We start from the raw sequence: 8,556 nt of genomic DNA, 5'->3' as shown, positions 1-8,556 counted from the left end.
TAATGCAAATTAGAGTTTGAGATCCATTGCATAAAGTAATGAGCATTCTAGCTCTATCCCTGGTTGTTTATATATAGAATTTTTGTAAAGTTTCTCTTTTAAATGAAGGAAAAATAACATCTTAGGGACAGTGATGCTTTTATTTCAAAATGTGAATTTATTACATAATATAAATTATAAAAGATTACATTAATGTGGCTCTGGTGTGTAAAATATCCCAGCCAGACAGCCAGGCACTCATAAATGCATTTTTGTCTACTAATAGGCCATCAACTCCATTCTCATTTAAACATCAGTTAAAAGAAAAGGTATAATTGATCACAAGATTAATTTCCTCCAGGCAAAGAAACACCAGCTAGTCACATGTGGGGGCCACTTGCTTGTTAATAGCTCCTTCTGTAAATAAATTATAAAATTAAATCACAGGATCTAAATGAACAATTAGGGAAGTTGTTAGAAGCAATGCTTTTCCCCTCTGAGTTTTATAATGGTTTCTGAAATCATTTTTAATTCACAGGAAGGAAAAGTACTTTTCCTTAGATGATTCACAGTATTTTCTTCATTTCAAAAACAGATTATAGAGACTTTCATATACCACAAATCCAGCTTAATGGACTTTGATTGTTCCTGAATTTTTCCTAGGAAATATAGAAGTGATTCATTCTAAAACAGTCTCAATGGAGTTGGATTTTCCTCTCTCTCCTGAAGTTTTACTTGAAAAGGAAAATATATCTCAAGGAAACCTCTGAATATTATTAAAAATTATTAGACTGGTAATATATTTACTAATGTAAGTTATTTTTGTCAAACAGTTAATAAGATTGGGAGGGGAGGTTGCAGTTTACAATGTACCCAGGATTTGTTTTAATCAGGTATGGTAAAACATCCAGATATGGAAATGATTGTCATGCATAAAGAGTATAAACTCATAAATTCCTAGAAACATGAGGCATGCCACTCCACTCAGGGCCACACAGGGAAGTACCAAAGCTGGCCAGGAGGCGGAGACATCAGGGAAAACTGCGCAGGAGTCTTTACCGTGGTTTTCATGGGAAAAAGGCACAGCAAAACAGGACGAGCAGGCTTAGGATTGGCTAGTTGGAATGATTTCGTCAGATTCTGGGGTCTAGGGGCTCTTTCTAGTTTCTGGTACTGACGCTGGGGCGATTAGGGCAGGGGGAGAGTGGCTTGCTCAGCAAGTGAAATCCTAATAAAGGAGATGTTTGAAGGTGTGGGCTCTGGATTGGTTTACACGTGAAAGGAGCACTCCAGGATGAACGGTTCGCCATCTCCGGGAATTAGCTAACTCTGGGATGGGCAGTCCCTCCAGGCTCAGCAAGGCCCCAAGATGTCAAAGCATCAGAAAACATGGAAAATAAAAAAAACATACCCAACACAGGTAAGTTCTTATGCTGTTGCTAGAAAACTGGACAAATTTCTGAATTCAAACGCTAGATGTACTTGCAGATGTGTGGGTGGGTGGTTTCCTACATACCAACTCTATTCTGAGGTCATGTTTTAAGGTTCTATCGTTTCTCAAAGAGTGAAAGGGCACTTTTTAAAACTTAAATTCTTAATAAACGGTTTTATTATGGCATTTTAAATTTAGAAAAAAATTAAACTCTGAAGCAGTATTTGGCATCCAAGCCCATCGTTCTGAAATTCTGTGTGTGGCTAAAGAGAAGTACTAATTGGTTTTCTTCCTGGCAACACCAAACACCTGAATATCATAATTAGGAATGGAGCGGACCTGAGAAAACTTGTAAATCTGAGGAACTGCTACATCTCAACAGTAGCTACCATTGGCATGGAGGCAGAGCATTAGCTAAGAATTCCATTGGTTTCTTGATGAAAGGGATACAGAGCTCATGCTATTTGAAGAATATATGAGAAAAGTGGAACTGGGTAAAGGGCCCAGATGTGGAGTAGAAGTGATCAGAATGTTAGACAAAAGAAACAAGAAGGGATGAGTCAGAGAAGGTTGACAAAGGAAGGCTCTTTGACTACAGCATTACCCTATTTTCCAAATGTCCTCATCTGGCCAGAAAGGTGGTTTTCCTTTTATTGTACTGGAACATGTATGACATTTTATATTTCTTAGAAGACTAGCTTCTAGTACCACAGAAACTTTTGTAGGTGACTGAAAGGCCTCAGCATGAGGAGCAACAGTGGTATGGCATGAACTGTTTTAGCACTGATAGTCTGAACTGGGTTACCTACTTGGTTTCTTCTTCAAATTTTATGTATTAAACAATAAGAACAAGAACAAATTGATTATTCCTGAGGGAAGTATATTAATTAGGATTCTTTAGATTACAAATGACAGAAATCCAACACCAAGTAGGTAAACGAAAAACAGTCTTGGGAGTTTGCCAGCTTCAGACACAGCCAGACTGAGGGACCAGAATTATGCTTAAATTTCACCCTATCAAAAGATGCAAAACTCTGGTAGGCCAAAGTACTTATGTTGGAAACGTCGAGGTGCTCCCTGGATTAGGATCTTCTTTCCTGTATGATCTCCTGGGTGAGGACAGACAGGCAGAATTCTGAAAGTTGACTGGAGAAGCAAAACGCTTCTTGGTGGACACTGGGATCATGAAAGTCAATCAGGAAGCCCCGATTTTCCTTTTTGTCTAATAAATATTTATTGGCCACCTACTTTGTGTTACTTAGGACAGAATAAATTAAAGAGAATATTTTTCTTTAAGTTGCTTTAAGGCTAGTGTTAGATGTTAAGATGGTAAGAACAAGTATTCTTGACCTTAGCAAAGGGCCAGAAGTGATCTTGGGGAACTAGACTGGCTAGAGGACCTCCAGCCGGAGGCTTTCTCTGAGGGTGGCAATGGCAGTGGAGGACAGGGTAACTCCTCTTGGACGAGTCTACTATTCCAGTGAGAAGTTCTCTCTCCGGGAACGACCCTGACCTCTCTGTTTTGAAAACACTCTTAGGCCTGACAGAGGTTCCTGGATTTTGTAAAGAAAGGTTCTTTAGCTAGTTTTTTGTTTTGTTTGCTATTAAATGGTCTGCTTCTCAGCTGATTAAAAAGAAATTTTAGTTTAGAAATGCTCATCCATGGGGAAATAAAAAAGCTCATCCATGGGAATCTATACCATAAAATCACTATTCTAATTTGATAATTCAATCAGCACTGCTAGACCCTGTGGGAAGTTTGGCATAGAGGGTGAAGAAGATTCATGATCTAAAGATTGGCATGACAGAAGCACTCTTCTGAGATATGTGATGGTGAATAGATGTGGCCACGGGACAAGATGTGCCCTCATCATGTGATGTGGATCAGTAATATGACTTCACAGGAATTTCAACAATGCCTAAAATTAGTTTTAAATGGCTTTGAGCCATAAAATTGTGATACTCATTTCACATCTTTATGCTTTGGCTCACTCATCAGTAAAATAAAGGAGTTTCCCAGATGTCACTAAAACCTTTAGGCTCCAAAATTTTGTTTCTAGGGAGGCTTCAGGGATGCAATGGGATGTGTACTAGTTTGTAGCCACAAGATGTGGGTCAGAGAGTACTTTCTACCTGTTTGTTGCATTGCATCACTTTAGGCCAGTGATTCCAAACCAGGCATGGTTTTGTCCTCCATGGGACATTTGGTAATGTCTGGAGACATTTTTGGTTCTTAGAATTGGGGGTGGTGGTGTATTGAATGGGTAGAATCCACAAATGTTGCTAACTATCATGCAATGCACAGGACAGAGCCCCACAACAAAAATTATCCAGTCCGATAATACTTAGGTTTGGAAACCTGCTTTAGACAAATCACCTCCATCTTTATGATCCCTGGTTTCTGCATTTCTTAAATACTGCTTATGATGACAGTAAATGAAAGAGCTGTGAAAACACTCAGTAAATGATAAAGTGTGACTACACCGTGGTCATTAATCTGAGTGTTGCCTTCACAGTGACAACAGAGAGGGAGGTTTGTAAATAGAGCAAAGGCATCTGGGACACAGAAATGAGGGGAACCAGTGAAATGTTGCCACCTGGGGAGGTGTTACAAAGTATAAAATATTGCTTCCTTGACAATCCTGTTACTATTGACTTTCCCCCTTTTCTTTTGTGGCCTCTGATGGAATTTCCTGGAAGGTTTTGGGACACTGTCATCTGGGTAGTGCTGTGGCTGAAATCCTGCACTTTAAAGTTAGATAAACTTGAGTGTGAATACTGCTTTACCATTTCTAGTCTGTGTGACTTTACTTTTCTGGCACCCAGATTAAGATGGGTATATTTCCTACTTCATAAGGCAAATCCTGAGGCTTCAAAGAGAATATTGTATGTTAAGCCAGAGCCTGTGATCATAGAATAAAGGGGAGGCCTAATCATCACTATTTTCTGCGTCAGTGCTATAATGGTCACTTTAAGCATCTTTCCCTTTACTTTTCTGTCACACAGCTCTTTCTCCTACTGAGCAAACTTGCATCATGTTTTCTCATGAGCAAATCAGTACTTGTTCTTTTTGCCTGATTAAAATCAGCCAACTAAATTTGTATTAGATTGAGATAAATAATCAAGTTTAAACAAAGTTACAAAAACAATACAACAAAAATTGCCTCTCCCTGCAATAAAAGGGGAAGTCATTGACTATAGGTTGCAGAATTTTGTTGCTAAAAAGGATCCTATAGCTCAAGGGTTCCCTGCCTAGTTTTACATCAGAGTACCTCCTGGGGAGCTTTTAAAAATACAGAATCTGGAACCTCATCTGAGCTCTACTGAATCAGAACCTTTGGCATAAGGCCCAGAAATATATATTTTCTAATAGCTCTCCAGGTTTCTAAGATGTGTAGCTGGGTTTGGAGATGACTGATCAGAACTTTATTACCATAGTTCCTCTCAATACTGGAGCATTGAAAAAAATATAGACATCAGGGTTCCACATGAGATCTACTGGACAGAATCTCTGGGAAAGGATATAATAACATATGTGTATTAACATATGTATATACACACACATATACCTACATACATATATATACACATATATGTAATATAATAATAGTCTTACTTGATCTTTACTGTAATCCTGAGCTTTGTCTGGAGAAAATTATTATCTCCAGTGTTTGGATTGACTCTTATAGGGCTAGGAGACCATAGTAGTCTTTTTATGCTCACAAAAGTGTAGTATATTTCATTATTTGTTCAAAACATTTGCTGTCCCTCCCTGCTATACCCTTCTCTGGAGCCCCTCCAGAGAAGTACTGAGAGTACATTTACTGTTCTGCTGACATCAGCCTTGGTCCTATAACTTGCTTTGACTGAGAAATGTGAGTGGAAGAGGCGTGTGCCTCTTCCAAGAAGAAACTTTGAGCCATCTCAGTTGTCAATTTATTTTTTCTCTCTGCCACCAGACTAGCATACCTGTTAGTGGCTGCTATTTTAGCCTGCATCACAGAATAAAGACTTGAAACAGAGCTGTAGCCAACCTGCAATGGTTGTTAATGTGAGCATGAAACAGACCTTGTTTAACCCCCTGAGATTTTGGAATGACTACCCCCTACTCCCTCTTCCATAATAGATGGAAGAACGAAAATTAGAACCCAGGTCTTCCGTTCATGCCCTGCTGTTTGTATAATACCCAAGAGGAGAAGACAGCTACATCTGTCCTAGATGCGGAGGGGATTATTTGCTCCCACTGCTAGAGTTGAAACAGGGGGGGATGTGTTTTTCGTATACCGAAGTAGAATTTAGAATAGAGACCTCAAATTTCTTCCAACCCAGAAATTCTACTGTTCTTTGACATTCCCAAAGAAACATCACTGCCCGTTGTTGTTACTTGGGCTAGTACTATTTGTGGAGTTATATAGTTGAGGCCTAACTGTGGCATTAATCTGTGGGATTGGGAAATAAACCACAGTATCTAACATGCTTTACGTGGAAAAAAGTCTGTACAACTTCCTAATAAAAGGCAAAAAAGGTCAACTTTTGAAACAGGCTCTTGCTTTTTTTTTACTTCAGGCTTCAGATAAAACTGAGAATACTAAAGTGATGTTTTCTAACAAAATATATACATTTTAAAAGGGTGATTGTGATTCACATTTTGCCCACAGGAGGGCCACACAAATCAGTATTTCAAAATATTTTTTTTGTGATAGTTTTACATATCTATTTCTAGAGTTTCTTCTCCCTCCAGAAATCCAGATTATCTTTACAATTTATAACTTGAGTTAAAATTTTTCAAGTTCTCTATATAAATATAATTTCAGTCTATTCCAGTTTTTTTAAACCCTTCATTCAAATTTTGATGTCTATAGAATTCCAATTTCATTTTCAGAGGCTTAAAGTATTTTCCCCAAATGCATTATTTTGCAGTTAAGCAACTGAAACCGAGAGAGATGAGGTAATTTCAGTCAGAATCAAAGTTAGTTATTGACAATTCAAAATTTAAAAACCAGGATTTGGGGTTTTTTAAAAATATCAAGTTGGAAACATGAGGACAATTATTCTTAGTAAAATGTAAATAAAATAATAGTTATCATTTATTAACTACCTACTCTGGACCAGAATTTTTTTTTTTTTTAAGATTTAGTCATTTGAGAGAGAGAGAGAGAGAGAGAGAACAAGTGCACGCATGTGCAAACAAGCACAAGTGGCGGGGAGGGGCAGAGGGAGAGAGAATCCTCAAGCGACTCCCTGCTATGCAGGGAGCCTGACAAGGGGCTCGATCCTACGACCCTGAGATCATGACCTGAGCTGAAATCAAGTCTCACTGCTTAACTGACTGAGCCACCCAGGTGCCCCTGGACCAGAATTATGTATTGTTCATGATTCTAATCCTCCCCAAAGCAGCATGGCAAGGTATATATCACTCTCATTGTTTGGGATGAGGAAATTGAGTCCCAAGGATGTTAGTCTGACATAACTACTATGTGACTTTAATGGGAAGAACTGGCATCTGATCCCAAGTCCTTCAGAAGCCAAAGTCCACAAGCTTTCCTTTTCCACACTGCCTTTCTCCCATTTGGCTTTGAAATGAGTTTCTACTCAGGCCATGACATTTATCATCTCAAGTTTCTTCCTCAATTACATATTTTATTTCCAAAATAAATATTTATGCACATAAATCTCTATCCTAACAGGAAGCAGAGAATTAAAAATCACGTAATGACCATGAAAGCTTCTGGTTCTTCCTACGGGAAAGGGAAGTTGTGGTTTGCAAGAAGCACAGGCAGGGACCCCTTACCAGCAGTTTGTGGGCCACTGGGCCACAGAAAGATAGGGGAAGGCACTGGGAAAGCAGAGAAAATAAATATGCATTTGAAATCGCTTCATAAGCAAGCACCACAAGTGATGGGAATAATTTGGATTCATTAAATAATCTGCAGCATTTTCTTTATAAGTGTCTTGTCCCACTACTAAAAAGTCAGAAGAAGCCATGCAACCTTCTAACCACTAGATGTCACTGTTGCTTATGAAATAGAATTTCCTATTGGATGACTTGAAGTTTTTAAGAGCAGTTTGTTGAATGCCTCCTGTCGTCTTCCACGAAGTTTACCCTTCAGTTTAACCCTCTGAGATTTTGGAATGACTACCAACTAAGCTATTAGAGATATAAAAGAGATCAAACACATAGCTCCTGACAAGGGACCTGTGTTTTCCTTGGAAAAGACAAGACAAACCTATGCAAATAGTTAGAGTATTACAAAACTGGCATTCATTTGTGACTAGTTGCAAATATGCAGGGTGGAGGCAGCAAGAGCTATAAAATCTCAGAGAAATAAACGTAAGTAGGAGTGGCTGTGGAAGGTTCCACAGACTTGGGTGATGTTCTAACGGATGAGTAAGAGATGGCCTAGGTAAGGAGATCATTCCAAGGAGGAGGAATGACATGAGCACAAGCATGAAGGTGGAAATAAATATAGAGCTGGGGTGGAGTGGAAGACTCGTTGGGGAAGAATGGGAGTTGGTTGTGGAGGAGACAGATTATATAGGACCAGAAATAAAGAGGAGCACTGTAACTTACCCTCCCTCCTGAATTTGCCTCTAAAAGTTTTTAAGCAGAAGAGTGGATATGAAAAATATTTCACTGTAGGAAGATGAACTGTTTGGGCATTAGGGGCAGGAGAATCACAGTGTATCTCAATAAACCATATTTGAGCTTTCCTCACTGTCTAATTACTTTATCCTGGTCCCTTTGTCATTTGTTATGCTTCTCCTCCTGCCAAATCGTGATCCTCGCCCCAACATAAAACTGGTACCTGTTTGTCTTCATATACAGCAGGCGCTTCTGTTTCTGGTCTGGTCTTAACTCCAGAGACTTGCCTTCCTCTGGCTGACCATTTACAAAATAATCTGAATTTGCTCTCAGAGATGTTCAGCCAGGCAGCTCCCGTTTAAAAACATCAAAGAGATGCTTTCATTTCAGTGCGAGCACGTCTCCATGCAAACGCTCCTCTATTCCAACTGTCCTAAAACAGGTGGCTGACTGTTTCACAGGTTTTCTCTTTTGCCGGACTCCCCATTTTAAAGTTTTGAGAACATGGAAAACAAACCTTTCAGGCTTTCAGTCCCTTTAAGGAGGTGCTCTGAGGAGGGTG

This window comes from Eumetopias jubatus, unplaced genomic scaffold (genome assembly GCF_037043125.1).
Source record: "Eumetopias jubatus isolate StellerSeaLion01/CBP00866 unplaced genomic scaffold, mEumJub1_p1.0 scaffold_14, whole genome shotgun sequence".
Taxonomy (NCBI): Eukaryota; Metazoa; Chordata; class Mammalia; order Carnivora; family Otariidae; genus Eumetopias; species Eumetopias jubatus.
This window is presented reverse-complemented; position numbering follows the sequence as displayed.